This window comes from Lepisma saccharinum, chromosome 15 (genome assembly GCF_977018435.1).
Source record: "Lepisma saccharinum chromosome 15, izLepSacc3.1, whole genome shotgun sequence".
NCBI lineage: Eukaryota > Metazoa > Arthropoda > Insecta > Zygentoma > Lepismatidae > Lepisma > Lepisma saccharinum.
Genome location: NC_139243.1, coordinates 9826075 through 9838159, shown reverse-complemented (window position 1 = coordinate 9838159; position 12085 = coordinate 9826075). Strand labels below are relative to the sequence as shown.

The window sequence follows — 12085 nt, the reverse complement described above, 5'->3', positions numbered from 1 at the left end:
CCAAACTTCTCTGCGTTGGGAGATTGTCGTGTGTCACTGATGTCCTAATGGCACGCACTGTATTGGGGGTTCGAGCAGGCTGGGGCCGTGATCTCCTCACAATTTCCGGGCGACCACGTACCGCAGGGGCCTGTTGGGCACATCGTCGGATGATGAGACCCACGCCAGCTTTGCTGACGATTAAAACCTCTTCTTTGCACTGTTTCACTATTGCTGAGTGACTATAATGTGCGGCGGAAAGTCCACAAATGAAACCCTCCCAGAAATCTGTCACTTTTACCTTTATCGTTCCACAGATTGTGCTCAACACATACTGTTCATCTAGTACAGGCCCCAGTGTAGCCAGCTCTGTATCGGGACATAACAGCAGTTCAATGCATCGTTCGCGATGGCCAGTCAAAGTCGACTAATTTTATCGTGGGCAACGTTCTGTATACTCTGGGACTACCGTACTGTTGCAAAGATCGTAAGGTATTTCAGAAACTATTTTCAAGGAAGCAGAGATGATGAATACACAGCTGGTAGCCTAATTTTTGAAGACATTTTATGCAACAAAAGTTACAAAAATTCAACTTAAATTTTTTTTTTCAGAAAACCGTTTTGTACCTTACATAATAATTTCCTAGATAGCAGGGTGTCTACCAGTCCAGACACACAAAAAGTAAAAAAAAATTCAACAGGTAGGGCAAGAAAAACTCAAGAAATTATGCTTGTGGTCAAGAATTTTTGCTATTTTTTTTTACAGTATGGTGAATTTACATTTACTGGCATTTGATAAAATTGAATATTTGGAAATCTAAAATTGTATTGAGTTGCGGTTTAGATTTGTTCACTTTCTTTCTTAAGAATTACATTCCTGTATGCATGAAGTTTTGTAAAAATATAAATAAAGTAATGTGCCCATTCCCCATCCAGGATGAAATCTGAATCATTATTTTTTTACGTGCATTAATGACTAAAGCAAGTCTAAATCTCTTGTTAAAATACAGCTTTAATTTTCATCTTAACTGCCCTTGTGGTATGTGCTTTTCATTGAATAAAAATATATATTTTCTTAATTTCCATCTGTACCTAAGTAGGTCGGATTAAATAAACGTTAAGAAAAAGGAAAGAAAGGTCAAGAATTTTGGATTTGTTATTGTGGTAGAGAACCTGTATAGGAATGTAATTTAAAAATTTTAAAAATTCATGAAATTTTAGTCTTAATTATTTCTGCTTTCCCACTCGATTCCGGGACATTGTTTGCATCCCAAAGAAACTTTTCGGAACACCAGGACAATTGATACTATTCCGGCAGCGGCATGCATTCAGGGTACGCAATGCGTACCCACAACATAGTAAGAAAAAAGAAACATTTTTTTTTCGTTTTCCCCGAACATGAAAATTCAACAATGATCGCTCCGAAAGCACTTCCACTGCAAGAAATTCCGATTTCCGCATGAACACGCTGCTGTCTGTCTCATGTAGCCTGTCTGGCCTTCCTGAAGTCAGTCCTGAATCATCCCGATTGTGACTTGGGCCCTGTCCGCACCCAGCTGATCCGTGTTTCTGCCAGCAAACGCTGTTTATTCTGTTTGGTACCAGTACTTTCTTTTAAATTATCAACCTGAATATTCTCTATTTTTTTAAAATGACCATGAAACTTACCTTGAGGATTATGAGAGACCTCTAACTATATTTATATTCTGATAATAAGATTTATCCTCTTTCCCTTCTATTTCAAATCCATCTGGTTGATGCTGTGCTCCTGTGCTTACAATTCTTCACCAATACCTCTAACAAAAACTGGTCTGCTATCTACGCTTGCGGGAATATCACATTGAGCTTGGAATTGATAAATGGCAAGAAAATAAATGGAATAGTTTGAGTGGAAAAATATAGAAATTTGGAAGGCAAACCCCATTGGCTCAGATCAGCTTCGACCACATGTTTGGGTCTGCCTGCGCTCACTCCCTCCCCCCTCTTTCCCTGCTCTAAGCATCGAGGGTCCCAAAGATTTCGACAGCATTTGCAGTGTTGGCAGTAGTCAAGGTATATTTTTTTCTGGAATGTTTAGCTTACTATCATTTAGCAGTCACGCGTAGATAGATCACTGTGTTGAGTTGCAATAAATATACATTATAAAAAATGATTGCTGTTACAAGAATTACGAGAGGAAGGCAAGAATATATTGTGGTGGACAATTATATTTAATATATGCGTAAACTATCCGATATAAAATATGTATATGAGGTTAAAGTTATACAAGCAATTTTTTTTTTCGTATAGGAAGGTGAGAAGGAGAATTGACTGACCGACTGAGGATTGTGTCTTGCGTGAACCCCCTTTTGGCAGCGTCACTGTGTCTGGGGAAAAATATGTGAACAATTTGCAAGTTTCACTCAGTTCTCAAAGTCAAGAATATCTGTTTATCTCCTTTCGGGATCAACATTTTATTTGATTGAATTGTTGTTTTAAGTCCACTTTATGCAGAGATAGGCTGATCAGGACTGGACCTACAGTTTAAAGTAGGATCGAATCACTATGTGCCTCCACCAAGTATCGAATCCAGGACCCCTTTAGGTTCATGAAGATGGGTGTTGACTGTTGACCGGATGATATGAATGAACGATTAAAAAGAAGAAAAAAACATAAGTAAACACAATGGGATTCGAATGAGCCCCACCCTCCCTCTCCCCAGACATTGCAAAATGATGTAATTGGATGTTATACTGTGTTTATCACAATTTATTTTAGCATTTGAAGTGTTCTGGTATGTATGCTGACGTATTTTCCACGTGTGCTTAATTATTTCCCTTCTACAAAATGTTTTGTGGACTGACAACTCCAATTCATTCGTCCCCAAGAATGTGCAGTTTTTGGGAATAGCCGTGGGAGGTTGACTTTTGCTTTCTTCTATCGTGTGAAATTTGCAGTGAGTGTTTCGTTCATATTATTTGCATTGCAGGATCTCTATTGTTTGTTGGTGCAGTGAAGTGATAGAAGGGGGGGGGGGGGTTAAGTTACTGTTGACATTCTGGAGAAAGGATTTTCGGCATTTACGAGAAAAGTGCAAGCAATCCGAAATGGAAGGTCTGTTCCTGATTTGGAGGACTTGTTTCAGGCAGGAGTTATGAAGGATGGTAAACAATATATTAGCATTTTCAGAGAAAAAAAAACCTCTCTGCAGAATGGCTGACAGTAGAAAAACCGTGAAACTTTATTGTTGGTCTTGTTCGTTGGTTTCCTCTGAGAAAGGTGTTGTGAAATAGTAGAGAATACTGAGATTTATCTTATTTATCACATGCTATTTAAAAGCATGAAAAATGATTGTGCCATTTCTTTCCTGTTCAATATTTATCGCGCTGCATGAAGGAATTAATTGAAGTTGAATTGTTGGACTCTACATAGCTACTATCAGAATATATTTGTGAATATGAAATATCATACTTATATTTTACCTCGGTACATTTGGATAATGATTCAAGGATGAGAATTTTCCCATTATAAAATTGTGGAAAGAAGTAATTTTCTGAATAAGGTGATGGCCCAAGGTGAGGGGGGGTGGCCCCCTTCCCTTCGCCAACATTGCGTACCCTAGTCTAAATGTCACCGCACGCCACTGCATTCCGGGACGTATAGCATCCTTAACCAAAGCTGATTTACCTAACCTACTTGCATAAGAAGGAAATGGGCTACAAAAATTGTTCTGTGCAAAAGACAAACTGAGAGCCTGTCCGGTATGTGCTTATGGACATATACAGGGTGCTCGGAAATTCCCCTTACAAACTCCTAGGGCTAGTAGAGGGGACTGAGTAGACAATATTTGGAATAGAAACCCATGTCCGGAAACGTACCGTTTCCGTGCTACAACCATGACAATGTGTCGGAATTGCCTGTGTTGGTATGCAGCCAGGTAGGCAGTACATGACGTCAGAAGATCACCTGATGGCACGTGACGTCTACCGTGCCGCGGTATCCTGCGTGGAGCCCCATTTAAGTGCCTGTGTGTCTCCGATGAACATGGTTGAGTACACGTTTGCAGAATACACGGACATGATCCTTGTGTATGGTGCAGTGGAAGGGATTGGAAGAACAGCTCGTCGGCTGTATCGAGCATTTTCCACAACGTGCGACTCCATCGCATAGCGTTTTTGCCAGCATCACGAGGTACCTTCACCGCCGACTGGATGGACTGTGGTGCTCCAAAGAGACACCGCACGCCCAAACTGGAAGAGGCTGTACTACACCACGTTGAACAGGACCCGTCATTAAGTACGCGAACAATTGCACGTGCAATGTGTGGGAGGTTCTGCATGAGCAACAACTACATCCTTACCACCACCAAAGGATACAGGCTTTGAGACCAGCCGATGTTGTACCACGTGGTTTCTGCACCGCTGCATCGACGAGCCCCACTTTCCACGTCGAGTTCTCTTCACAGGATGAATGTAAATTCACTAGGGAGTGTGTTCTCAATTCTCGAAACAGCCATGTCTGGGCAGACGAAAACCCTCATGCAATGCATTCCCGGGGATTCCAGCACAGATTTGCTATCAATGTGTGGGCAGGTATTCCGGACAGTCATATGATCGGGTCATACCTTCTTCCAGCCAGGCTAACGGGTGCCACGTACTTGATCTTCCTACAGGAAGTATTGGCCTTGTTCTTGGATGCGGTGCCATTGAACGTCCATCAGGAACTGTGGTTTCAGCACGATGACGCACCGCCTCACTTTACATGTGACGTTCAGAGACATCTTAACTGAATATTCGGGCAAAGGTGGATAGGCCAAGGTGGTCCAACTGCGTGGCCCCCGCGATCGCCATTGAACTATTTCTTGTGGGGTCTTCTGAAGAGTATGGTGTACAAGACTCCTGTAGAGACAGAGGACGAACTGCTGGCAGGAGTTATGATTGCTGCACAAGAGATTGATGGTACACCAGGTGTGATGGAGCGAGTGTACCGGAACATGATTTGTCGGTACAATGTGTGCAACGACGTTCCTGGTCGTCACATCAGTGCCGTATGCGACACATCCAGTGCAGAAGACAGAAACAAGTTGTTGCGTTCCACTGTCGACACAGGTGTTATTGTGAGCAATGAATATTTCTTGTTTCCTTGGCATTGTCACCAAATAAATTTGTTTGTATTACGGACTGAATCACACATCATTTACTTCTGTACCTTACGTAACACCTCATTTGACATGTTTGTAATAAATGATTACATGTTAGGTCATCAGGTGATCTTCTGATGTCATGTACTGCCTACCCAGTTGCATACCAACACAGGCACATCCGACACTTTGTCATGGTTGTAGCACGGAAACGGTACGTTTTCGGACATGGGTTCCTATTCCAAATATTGTCTACTCAGTCCCCTCTACTAACCCTAGGAGTTTGTAAAGGGAATTTACAAGCACCCTGTATATGTATAATTTTAATCACATTAAAATGTTTGGACTATATTATAATTACACGAACAGAACTTGACACTAGAAATGGACAATATCAGAAACTTGATTATTATTAATATTAATATATTTAATATATAATTAATATTATTATTAATTGCTATATATTGTCACACACGATATGATGTAATATTTTTTGTATATTGTGATATTGGCGATATATCATCTCCACAATATATATCGCCAAATATTGTGATGGTATATCGCCGACATGATATATATTGCCAAATATCGTGACAATATGTCACCGACATGATATAAATTGCCAAAATATCGTGAGGATATATCGTCTAGTTGATATTGCCTGGATGATATTTTTCAATATTGCGATATATCTTCTGGACGATATCGTCCAATGCTGCTTGACAGTCATACTTACATTTTAGATGCAAACCAAGTCAAGCAAACACAACATGCCAGTTTTCATATCTCATTCATTCACAGAACAGAAATAGCAAATATAAGAAATACCAAGTGTAGGTGCCCAAGTAATGTCAATGTCTCTTGGAAACTATAAATTCCAGCTAAGATGTGCATTGATTTCCTTCATACTTTTATCAATTAACAAAATAATAATACAAGTGCATCTTACATGTCAAATAATTATCAATACGAGGGTCACTATTTATATTTTGAGCCTAACAATGAAAAAACAGAAATTTGGCATTGAAAACTGCTTTATTGTTTTTCGAAGTATTCTCCTTTATGGTCAATACACTTTTGCATTCGTTCGAACCATTTGTCAAAGCAGTTTTTCCAATCTTCTTGAGACACCTCCATAATATGGTTTTTGAACGCATCAACGACATCTTCCGCCGACGAAAATCGTTGTCCACGCAATTTATTCTTGACATTCGGGAAGAAGAAGAAGTCATTGGGTGCCAAATCAGGACTGTACGGCGGATGACCCATCAATTCGATTTTTTGACTGTTCATAAAGTTGGTTGTTGGATGAGATGTGTGACAGCTGGCATTGTCTTGATGAAGAATGATCCGACGGCGTTTGTTTGTTTTCCGTATTTGACCGAAGACCTCTGGCAAACAAATTATTGTGTACCATTCAGAGTTGACCGTTCTACGTTCCTCTAAAGGCACAGTTGCTACATGACCAGTTTTCCCGAAAAAACAGGCGACCATTTGTTTCGATGTGCTTCAAGCACGAACAACTTTTGTTGGATTGGGTTCATCTTGAAACACCCATACAGTCGACTGCTGTTTACGTTTCGGCTCATATGCATATATCCATGATTCGTCACCTGTTACAATCTTATATACGTCTTTTGAAGCACCACGATCGTATTTATTGAGCATTTGTTTGCACCAATTGACGCGAGCGTCTTTTTGAGTTTTTGTCAAATTGTGTGGGATCCAACAAGAACATACCTTTCTCACAGCTAAATGATCATGTAATATTTTATATATGCTGGTGGAACTAATGCCTATGGTTGCCTCAATCTCACAGTATGTCACATGACGATCTTGCAGTATTAGGTTTTGCACAGCATCAATGTTTTCTTGAACAACAACTGATTTTGGACGACCTTCGCGAATCTCGTTGGTGAGCGAATGGCAGCCACGATTAAATTCGTTATACCAGCGTTTCACAGTGGCAAAGGGTGGGGCTTCATCGCCAAATGTGGAAGTAAGTTGATCGATGCACTCTTGTCTTGATAATCCATGTTGAAAATCGTAAAAAATCATCGCACGAAAATGTTCATTAGTTAATTCCATTTTATTGTTGTCGCGCAATCTCCAAGGCAACATAAACAACACAAATCAAGCTATTGACAAAACATTTGATGTACCTTATGGTCAATAATGCCAGACGATTCCGTTCAAATGTCAAATCGCGCCTAACTTCAATCAGTGTTGCCAAGGTGCAAAATATAAATAGTGGCCCTCGTACTACATTATCAATTATTGATAGTTTTTGGAATTTTGCTTTTAGGAAATTATTTCACAGAGAACTGAAAGTTTAGAAGTTAGAACTCTCACCAGTGTGGAAATTGAACCCTCCCCGATGGCATAGTGATAACATTGACACCTTGTAATAAAGGTGTCCCAGGTTTGATACCTGGTGGAGGCACAGTGGTTCGGATCCCACTTTAAACTGTAGGTCCAGTCCATATCAGCCTTTTCGTGCATAAAGTGGACTTGACACAACAATTTGCGATTAAAATTATCCGATATGCCATCTGGTGAGATTTTCAGGAACCACTCCACGTAGGACACCTCGCTGCGCTTCGCCGTGTTGAAGCCATTCAAAGCATGGGGAACATGCGAAAAAGTAGCGTATACTGTTCGGTTTTTTCCTCTAAATCGTTTTGTGGTTCAGGGCAAGTAAAAAGCTTACATGTGTTTTCCACCCCGTGGAATCAACAAAATGAAATGTTTAAATAAACCAGGGAAAACAGAACTGATTGACAAGATTGGCATAACTGAAATGCAGCAAGGAAATTACGAAGAATGTACGAGTCTGTTCACTCTATTTTCCGAAATAATCTTTCGGAAAGATGATTTCATTGCCATGAAAGTAAGTTTTAAATTGTTCTTTATGAATATAACATTTTTTTTCGAAAACAATGTATTATGTATGTAATTTGGAACAGGTGCAAGTCGATTAAGTGCAAAGATGAAAATAGTTTGAGAATTAATTAATGTCCGTAATCATAAAAGTAAGTCAGAAAAACATAATTGACATGCTAATGTTGCTGTTTCATTCAGTAAGTCAACTTTTAGTAAAGACTGAAGATAGCCTCAATGAAATGGTTGTTATTGTTATTATTATTATCTTTATCCGATGCTGTTATTAAACCAGCCTGCCTCTTTGGGGGAAAAAACTGCAACAGCATGTTTACATTTATTTCCTGTCCAAGCTTTGCAATACAGGTGAATTGCTTTATTTTCAAATCATTTCTGAGTGCCCCAGCTAGGCAGTTACAACCGATTTGCAGTGCAGATGAAACAGCACTGCTTTGAAGAACCAGTGAGTATACATTGGTTTCGTCTGCATTTTCCGTGTTATTTTTATTATCATAATTAAATGCTTCGCTCTCAGCACAGCTTCACCTTCGTTATAGTTCCTAGAATTCACATCGCATTCGCAATATTTAAATATGACGCGTAATTTAAACGTTCCTTCCATACCAGCAATGAGAACACGCTGCTATTACGTACTACTACTGAATGTAAACAAAGATCTATCCTACGTAGAGTGGCCATATTGGAAGCGACACTAGCGCTCAGGTGGTAATTTTAATCGCGAATTCAGATTCAAAATTCCCCTCCCTGTTTCCTGAGCAAATTCCATAATTCTCCACCTTTATTTCATTATTGAACTATTTATTGTTGAATGTTATTAGTAGGGAACAGATTTATATGTAAATACATATTTATGTATGAAGCTGAAATCACAAATCAATCGTATTATCTTTGCACATCATGGTATGTGGACTCGAAAAATTAAGTTTTTATTGTCCATATTTGTATGTATATAGTGGAACCCCGATTTTACGTTGTTTGTTTTTACATTTTCCATCATTATACATTCAATATTCACAGTCCCAATAGAGCAAAATGCTATAAAATTTTCCTCGATTTTACAATTTCCCACATTTGAAGTTTTTTTCAGCTTGGTCCCCTGAGGTTCCACTGTATTAGGTTTTGGCTCATATTTTACAGATTTAAATTATTTTTACATATTTCCATATTTCAGAACATTTCTCAACTTATTCTCCACATCCGCACAATAACAACATTTTTTAAAATTTTACACCTCCCAGCTGTTTGCTTTTCCTATTGTAAAACACTTGAAATTCCTGTTTATTTACGATTGTTGTCAACAATATAGAATGAGGATTCGAGCATTGACTCCTTGTTACAAATTTTATTCCTAACATTCCTAACAAATGTATTCCTAACCCCACGCTAACTACTACCTGTGTGCCTGACAGCAACACCCGAAGCAACGATTTTGTGGCACATACGAGATTTGCTTCTGGTTTCTCTTCGAGAAAGTCACGGCAATAGTTACAATGCCGAGACTATATTTTCTGTAGCTTATGTAGTGTCTTATATTATTAAAAAGGTATTTTTTTACAATTTGAAGTCCATATTTAACTCCATGTTTTGGTGAAAAAATCGAAATATGTATTTACATATATAGCACATTTTTACTACATATAAATCAGTTCCCATGTTATTAGTATCTACAGTAAGAATCACGAACCTTCCAACCCCCTATAAACAACCGTCTCACTTCGAGTAACGTATCACTCCGCGCCAGCTGTTCGTGAATGGTGCGGCCATCATATGCTGCTCACTCGCAACCTTTAATTTTACGTAACATGGAAAAACGTGTTCTCATTTTAACTGATAATCTACACATTGAAGTATAATAAATTTTCTACAAGTGATTAAATACATGTTCTTGTTCAAGATTGAACATATTTTTCTATGCCAAAAGTCCGATTTATCTGACACTGGGTTAACAGATCCCCCCTCCTGTCTCAGTATGACAGCGCCAAAGTTATGCAAGAAAAGTGAGAGATTCGTTACAGTAAATTCAAGTCTTTTGGTTTTGTTGCTTCCTCTTCCACCAAATTATTGCCCAACATTGTTGACATGTAAAGTATTGTTTTCTCCTTTGTGCAACAAATATACCATCAGTTTTAGCAGAAGCTAAACAAAGATAAGCCGGGGAATAAAAAGAGATTGTTTATCTTTCTCTCGGTTTCTCGTGCACTAGAAAACAAGAAGACGATAATAAGCACATTATTTACGCACGTCTCATGCAAGTAATGTATTTTCTTACCTTGATGATTCAGCAGTTCCTTTTTGAACTTGAGGCATTTTCGGCGCTAGACATCATCCTGTCTGTCAAATTGGCTTCCCAAAAAGGAACTCAACGTGGCACAAGAGGCGATTTAACGTTGACTGCTAAAATTGGGGAGATCGTCATCAATCATCACGATCAACATCTTCCCCACAGTGGACAGGACGGCTCTTTGATTGAAAGAATACGAAAGCACCTTATGTTGTATTGCGCTTATCTCAAAATCGGTTTACTTGTTTATATGAGCAACAACGTTTTTCTCGCGGGACTCACTACTTGACCGGTCGTTTTCCTTTCTTTCAGCAGACACGCAATTACACTTGAACACCAACTTCACTGCTTACTCAGGATAGCACCAACACAACGTCACATAAACGTTAAGAACAACCTGCTTCTTGCCACTTTTCAAACGACTGTATTTCTGAAAGACTACTCTAAAAACACGGGAGACCTTCCTGCACGCATGGAAGTCGCCATGTTCGAAACTGCCGCTATTTTCTTGCTGTTCACGTGATCAATTGTAATATATACAATAATCACGTATTATTATTATAAACAGAAACTTTTAATGAAAATATATTTAAAAATGTATAATCCAATGTAATTTACACGTTTTTCTTCCATTAACGTATTTTCATAGAACGGACTACATGATGCGGAAGAAATTCGTTATTAGGCTGTTGCCAACCTCAATACTTCTCACTAAGTCAAGTACAGAAACGGAAGTGGTATGTCGAATGTCGGCATATGATAGTGTGATTTCACATTGTCAGTGACGATCCTCCGGGATGGAGGAGGGGGTGGGATGCAGGAGTCGATCTATAATCCAGAGGTGTTTACCATCCGGATGGTGACATCCTCACACTCCGGAATACTTTTACGGGTGAAGGAGGGCAGACCAAGGGTGAGGGAGGTTGATTTAAAATGAACACCTCTCAACAAGAGAGAAGAAAAATGTGACAGTATTTAAAAATTCACCCCCAAATATGCATTTTGTTTTATATGTAGCGTACAATAAAATGTGACTGCCTCAAAATGTTTCTGTATTCTACAGTCTTCTTTCCCCACTTTTATGCTTCTGTAAGTTGCCGTTTTAGTTTCCTTTGGTGTCTTTGCTGCATAATACAGCATTTTTAAACAGGATGAAAAGGACACACGAGTGTGTTTTTGGATGAAGTAACTTCAGAGATTTTGAAGTACACTCTGGAGTATACTGGAATATGTGACATTGAGGTGTAGATCGACCACGTTGTGACACGCACATTTGTCATTAGTTACGAGACGATGAGGGATAGGTGATATTTGAATTCCAAATTAGTTAGCCGCCCCGTGACGGAGTGGTTAGCACATCGCGCTACGACGCCAGGGTCCCGGGTTTGAGTCGTGGCCTGGGCATGGATGTTTGTGAATGTCCATTCATCGATTTCATCATATCATTATCACTCATCCCCATCTTCGCAAATTAGCCATAAGTGGCACAAGAGGGGAAGTAAAATAAAGCAAATCAATCAAACCAAATGAGTTATTTTCATTATTTTTATCTAATTAATATTTATTAATTTAGTCAATCAAATCATATGTATCAGCTTACTTTCATTATCTATAATAATAAATTATAACACTTTCATACATCAAATAAATTTAATGAAGAAACCCCGGTTTCAAAATGTAATTTATCTCAATGTGTTACATTCTTCTAGCAAGGTTTTTTTAGTAAAAGATGAGAGAAAGTTGATCCTTTGGTACGGAACCATCTTACTCCTGGAGGATGTAAATTTTGTATTTGATTTTTTTAA

The 12085-nt window shown here is 38.9% G+C and overlaps 1 protein-coding gene across 1 annotated transcript in view; it reads left to right on the top strand.

Annotated features, from left to right (window-relative positions):
• Window positions 1-12085, top strand: part of LOC145999572 (mitotic spindle assembly checkpoint protein MAD1-like) — a 62463-nt gene that overhangs the window by 16223 nt on the left and 34155 nt on the right. The window lies entirely within an intron of this gene.